Source organism: Silene latifolia, chromosome 10 (assembly GCF_048544455.1).
Source record: "Silene latifolia isolate original U9 population chromosome 10, ASM4854445v1, whole genome shotgun sequence".
Classification (NCBI taxonomy): Eukaryota; Viridiplantae; Streptophyta; class Magnoliopsida; order Caryophyllales; family Caryophyllaceae; genus Silene; species Silene latifolia.
In genome coordinates this window covers 131,931,745-131,938,848 of record NC_133535.1, presented here as the reverse complement: position 1 = coordinate 131,938,848, position 7,104 = coordinate 131,931,745, and positions in this window count along the sequence as shown.

The following is a 7,104-nucleotide window of genomic DNA, read 5'->3' as shown; positions in this document are numbered from 1 at the left end:
CATACAGTACTTCAAAGGGAGTGATCTGTGCTGCAGAGTGGAAATTGGTATTATACCAATACTCTGCTAGGGGTATCCACTTAGCCCAATCTTTTGGTTTGTCACAAGTCATGCACCTTAAATAGGTCTCCAAACACCTGTTTAACACCTCACTCTGGCCATCAGATTGGGGGTGGTAAGAAGAGCTCATGTCCAAACTGACCCCATGCACACTGAAAAGAGCCTGCCAGAAGTTGCTGATGAATACAGGGTCCCTGTCAGAGACTATACTCTCAGGCGTTCCATGGAGTTTGTATATGTTATCAAGAAAAGCCTGGGCTACTGATAGGGCTGTGTAAGGATGGGAGAGGAGAATGAAATGTGCATATTTTCTCAGCCTGTCAATAACCACCATTATCACATCCTTGCCCATGGATTTGGGTAACCCGTCAATAAAGTCCATTGCAATGCTAGTCCATACTGTTTTGGGTACTGGTAAGGGTTGCAGCAAACCAGGAGAAACTACTGTTTCGTATTTGTTTCTTTGACAAGTGTGGCAAGTCCTGACATAGTTTTTCACATCCTTCCTCAAGCCCTTCCAATAAAATAGGGATTGCAACCTCCTTGTAGTTCCCTCAATGCCAGAGTGTCCACCAGTGAGTGTATCATGCCAAATACTGATGATTGTTTCTCTTACTCCCTCATAGTTTCCCACCACTAGTTTTCCTTTCCTTCTAAGTTGGTTCAGGTGCCAGGTATATTGAGGATGGTTAGCAGCATTCGTCTGAATTTGCTGTATCATTTCCGCCATTACAGGATCATGTTCCCAAGTTTGTTGTATCTTAGCTAGCAATTCAGACTTGATAGCAGAGATGGCCATCAGCAGGATCTGGCTACTAGGAAGCCTAGACAAGGCATCAACCACCTTGTTAAGACTTCCCTTTTTGTATTCTATGGAGAAGTCATACCCCAATAGCTTGGTTACCCATTTTTGTTGAAAGGGTGTAGACATCTTTCCTTCCAATATGTACTTCATACTCTGTTGGTCAGTTCTTATAATGAAATGCTTCACTATTAAGTAATGATGCCATTTTTCGACAACAAATAGAATAGCCAGTAACTCCCTATCATAAGTGGATAATGCTTGATTCCTTGGAGAGAGCGCCTTACTTACAAACGCTATAGGGTGGCCCTCTTGCATCAAAACTGCCCCAATTCCCTCCTGAGATGCATCTGACTCCAATATGAACTGTTTATTGAAATCAGGTAGTGATAATACTAGTGCACTAGTGAGTGCATTCTTTAGATTTTGTAGTGATTTATCAGCTGCTTCGTTCCAGGAGAAGTCTCCCTTTTTGAGGAGTTGGGTGAGCGGTTTGGCCATAGATCCAAACCCCTTAATAAATCTTCTATAATAACCAGCCAGCCCTAAAAATCCTCTTAATTGCTTGAGAGATGCGGGAGTAGGCCATTCTTCTATGATGTTAACCTTTTGTGGATTAGTTGACACACCCTGATCAGAGATGACATACCCCAGGTATTCCAAGGAAGTGGCCTCAAAATCACACTTGCTTCTTTTAACATAGAGCTGATTATCTAAGAGGGTTTGTAGTACCAAATGTACATGTTGCAGCTGGGATTCCCAATCCTTACTGTAAATCAAAATGTCATCAAAAAAGACAAGGACATGTTTCCTTAGGACTGGTTTGAATACTGAGTTCATTAGCCCTTGGAAGGTTGCTGGAGCATTAGTAAGCCCAAAGAGCATTACCAAGTACTCAAAATGGCCATGGTGAGTTTTGAAGGCAGTTTTATGAATGTCAGTAGGGCACATTCTGATTTGATGGTAACCAGACCTCAAATCTAGTTTGGTAAAGTACTTAGATCCATGGAGCTCATCTAATAACTCCTCAATCAAGTGTATTGGAAAATTGTCCTTAATTGTGTTTTTGTTAAGCTCCCTATTGTAATACTACGTACTTATGAGTCTCTGGGTACTCTATCAAGTAGGCCTTACTCTGTCGAGTAAGGGCGAGTTCCAGATTAAAATAGTTTCTGACCTGTTGGGTACTCGATCGAGTAACGTGGATACTCGATCGAGTAAGGGGGTACTCGATCGAGTACCTTAGCTACTCGATCGCGTAGCCGGTTTACGGGGGATGATTTCTCGGGTTTTGTTAATAATGCGATTAAGTATATAATAATTTCCGTCATTGTTCTTAAACACTTTTTAAAACCTAAATTACTGTCAAGAGAGAAAACAAAGTACGTCATTCGCTTTAATCGCATTATTGGCAAATCCCGGAGCTTGGAAGGTCGGATTTCACCTTTCTTTATACCGTTGTGATCCTTGCGTCGAGGGTAAGACCTATATACCATTTTTATGACGTTTCTTTAAAGTTGGTTAAACCCTAATTTGGAGATTTGGGGGTTTTGTTGTTTGTATGATTGGTAGTGATTATATGTTTGTATATTAGGAGGAGGATTCGTAGAGGAAGAATTTTGATATCAGCTGTGAGATCGTCTGATTGTTGTGCTTTCCAGGTAGGGTTTCCCTACTCAGTAGTATTTACATAATGTGTGGTGATTGTGCTGTCGCTAGTGATTGTTGATTGATTCAGACGGTTGTTGATGTTGTAGTGTAATTATGATTGTTTGTCTCTGGTTCTCGAGATGCGTTCTCGGCTGAGTGGAGTCACTTGCGGGAGTGGCTTCACGCCCTAGTTTTGCCCTTCGTGGAACCCGCCACGGAAGGGGATGTGCACATTAATGAGACAGGGTTATCGCTCGGTATGATGAGCGGGGATTTGGTGGGTACGGTGCGGTCCCCCCCAGCGGCGGGCTGGTCCGGTGGACGATCGGTGTGTGGAGATTGATTGGAGTGGGTGATTGTGTGTAATCGCTGAGCTGTTTTGATTCTTTGTACTATTGATTATATAGATTGTGTGAATAATCATCGAACCCCGGTTTATTGTTTTAAAAACTGCGGTGATCCATTCGGGGATGGTGAGCGAGATATTAAGCGGTATGAGTTGAGTCTTGGGATAATTTGGGATGTGCCACGATCGATGATAGGAGTCTTCCGCCTTGTAGCTTAGTAGTTTTCATAAACATTTCGATTAGATCGAGAGCAGTTGGTTTGAGAACATGTATACGTATTTTGGTTTGGTTTTTGGATAGTAACCTTTCACTAAAGTATTTCTATTTAAACGTTGTTTCATTATTGTTTATTTGATTATCATTGCCTCGGGTAACCGAGATGGTAATATCCTTATACCTGGGTGGTCCTGGTAAGGCACTTGGAGTATGGGGGTGTTACAAAATGGTATCAGAGAAACGATCTTGAAATCTGTAACCAATGAACCTAATGAATATAGGGAGTCAATTAAAATGAACCCGGGGTAAAGGTTGTAGGAGCTAATGCAAAGGCTTGGGAGACGTCCTAAAGTCGCGAACTCGCCCTACAATTTTGAACCGGTCACATGGGGGGTGTAGGTCAAGTCGTATGTGTTGTTTGTTCGCTTGTGTGTGGATGTGATGAAGCATGTTGTAATTGTTGGATGTTTGGAGTAGAAGGTTGAGTTTGTGAATGAAAGATTGATGAGATATATAGAACTGTGTTGGAATAAGAAGCATGTTGGATGTTTATTATGTGGCGTTTGATGACATGATATAGTTGTTTCGTTAAACATATGAAGAGTTGAGTAGCATAGTATGCTTAACTATGATATAATGATGTGTTTATAAAGTTGTTTTATATGTTAGGATATGATATAGCATGCGGGTAGCATTTTCGAGTTAGCATGACTCGATCGAGTGGGTTTGACTCGATCGAGTGGGTATTTGACGTTTTTGCAACCAGAATCGAGTTTTTGGGCACTCGATCGAGTAGAGGGTCACTCGACCGAGTAGGCTGGCTACTCGGTCGAGTATGTTAGAGATCAGAAGGTCTGTTTGGGGTCTGATGTCGAGGCACTCGATCGAGTATGGTGGGCACTCGATCGAGTGTGTGCTGGGCAGTCCGCTTTCGTGTTTTGAGGTTTTAGTGCGTATGTTTATATCTACCCTTTCTTATATAGTTTCAAGATGCCGCCCAAGAGAAACGCTTACTATGTGAGAGCTGAGACCATAAACATAGATGATGTTGTTAAGATGTTGGAGCACCAAGATGCTCTCACTGAGGCTTTAAAGAAAGTGAATAAGGATAAGGATAAGGAGGTTGATCACTCTAAGATCAGTCTCTATATAGCGAGGTTTAACCCAAAAGAGTACACGGGAACCGGGAACCAAACCTTCTTGACAAGCGGCATCGTGAGATGGAGAATATACTAGACACAGTTCTTTGTCCGGATGAGATGAGAGTAGAACAAGCTGCGTTCTACCCGAGGGAAGTAGCTGGCAAGTGGTGGGATACGGTGAAGGTGAGTGCTAGGGAGATGTATGCGAACCAGGGCTTACCTGCTATACCTTGGGAAGAGTTTCGGAGGGCTATGAGGAAAGAGTTTGTACATGAGCATGTGAGGAGTAAGGTCGAGGGAGGAGTTTGATGGGTTTAAGATGACATCCGATATGTCGATTCTTTGAGTACTACAAACAGTTTAATGAGAAGTCTAGGTATCGAGGATATGTGTTTGAGTGAGGAGAACCTAGCGCGAGGTTTGAGAGAGGGTTGACACCCAAGATTATGGATAAGTTACCGTGGAAGTCCTTAACGATGTTAAGGAAGCTTATGAGAGGGTGGGAGAGCCGAGAGGTTGGTGGATATGGCTCGGGAGAGAGTGAGTGAGAAAAGAAAGGCCGAGAGTGAGGGTGGTGGCCAATCTAGTCATAAGAAAGGCAACCACACCCAAGCTAGAGGGTTTTCTTCCGGGTCGGATTGATCGAGGCTTCCTTTGGGCGTGGCCGTGTGAGTGGTAGTGGTAGTTGGGGGATGACTGTTATGGGTTTGTGGTGGTGTAGGCCACAAGAGACATGAGTGCACGAGTGCACCGGAGCTTTTCGGGGATCGGCTCGGGAGCTATTCTCGGGGACCCGCACGAGTTATGCGAGTAATGACCGGGTGGGTCATGGTCTAACCGGGAAGTCGAGCTATCGGGGTGGAGGTAACCGCAATGGCGGTAATTCTTATTAGAAACCAACTACGAACAACAACAACAATCGGGGGTCGGGTGCTAAGCCGACCACATCGCCCAAGATCTTGTCCGGGGAGGTGGACGAGAAGACCGATGGAAAGTTGTTCATGATGGACAAGAAAGCGGTGAGGAGGATGAACATGTTATCACCGGTACTTTTCTTGTTATGGGTATTCATACCTTTGTTTTGTTTGATTCGGGGGCGTCTCGGTCGTTTGTATCTTTGAGTCATGTTAAACGGTTGGGTTTGAGGGTATATGAGTCTGTAAGTGAGAAATGTTTTATACCTTCGGGTGAGTCTGTATCATGTGGGAGATTGTTTAGAGATGTATCTATGATAGTTGGGCAAGTTGATCTACCTGTAGACTTGCTAGAGTTTCCTTTTGACGGTTTTGAGATGATAGTTGGGATGGATTGGCTGGGAAAGTATAAAGCTAAGATAGATTGTCATCAAAAGAAAGTGTCTTTGAGAGGGCCTAAGGGTGTTAGTGTGTCTTATCGTGGGTTTCTAGTCAAACCCAAAGTTAAGTTGATCGCATTGTCACCTTGAAGTCTTATCCGAGGAAGGGATGTCCTTTGATCTTGTGCCATGTGAGAGATGACCGGATAGAGAGTCCGACAGTTGATCAGATACCAGTGGTGGGAGAGTTCGCAGATGTTTTTCTAGAGGAGATTTCGGGGTTGCCACTGAAGAGGGAGATAGATTTCACCGTTGAGTTGAAACCGGGGACGGGGCCAATCTCTAAAGCAGCGTACCGGATGGGTCCTAAAGAGATGGAGGAGCTCAGGAAATAATTAGATGATCTGATAGAGAAGGGATACATTAGACCTAGTGTATCGCCGTGGGGAGCACCAGTTCTTTTCGTGAAGAAGAAAGATGGGAGTTTGAGGTTGTGCATAGATTACGAGAGCCGAACCGAGTGATTTGTGAAGAACAAGTATCCTTTGCCAAGGATAGATGACTGTTTGATCGGTTGAGTGGTGCATCGTCTTTTCTAAGATTGATTTGAGGTCGGGATACCATCAGGTGAAGATTAGAGAGGTGGACATACTAAAGACAACTTTCACGTCGAGGTATGGCCATTATGAGTATGTGGTGATGCCGTTTGGGTTATCTAATGCACCGGCTGTGTTTATGGATTTGATGAACAACATCTTGGACGGTTTTTAGACAAGTTTGTGGTGGTGTTTATCGATGACATCTTAGTCTACTCTAAGACTAAGGAGGAGCATGAGGAGCATCCGAGGATTGTGTTGCGGACTATGAGGGAGCATGAGTTGTATGCTGTTTGTCCAAGTGTGAGTTCGGTTAGAGAAAGTTGCTTTTCTCGGGGCATGTGATCTCTAAGGAGGAGGAGTAGTCTGTGGATCCAAGCAAAGATTGAGGCGGTGACAAAGTGGGAAGCACCAAAGAATGTTGGTGAGATCAAGAGTTTCTTGGGTTTATTTGGATACTACGAGACGGTTCGTGAAAGATTTCTCCAAGATAGCTAGACCTATGATAACTTTGATGAGGAAAGAGAACAGGTTTCGTTGGGATGAGAGTTGTGAGAAGGCGTTCCAAACATTAAAGGAGCGTTTGACCACAGCTCCTATCTTAGCATTGACTGAAGGGATCGAGAAATTTGAGGTTTATACAGATGCCTCAAAGAATGGGTTGGGATGTGTGTTGATGCAGAACGGTAAGGTGATTGCCTATGCTTCTAGGCAATTGAAACCGTATGAGGAGAACTACCCTACACATGATCTAGAGTTGGGTGGAGTGGTGTTTGATCTCAAGATATGGAGACATTACCTTTATGGGGCGACCTTTAAGGTATTTTCGGATCACAAGAGTCTCAAGTATATCTTCACTCAAAAGGAGTTGAACATGAGACAGAGGAGGTGGATGGAGCTGATTGGCGATTATGACATGGATATTATCTACCATGAAGGGAAAGCCAATGTTGTTGCAGATGCTTTGAGTAGGAAGAGTGTACATTCCTTGTGTACA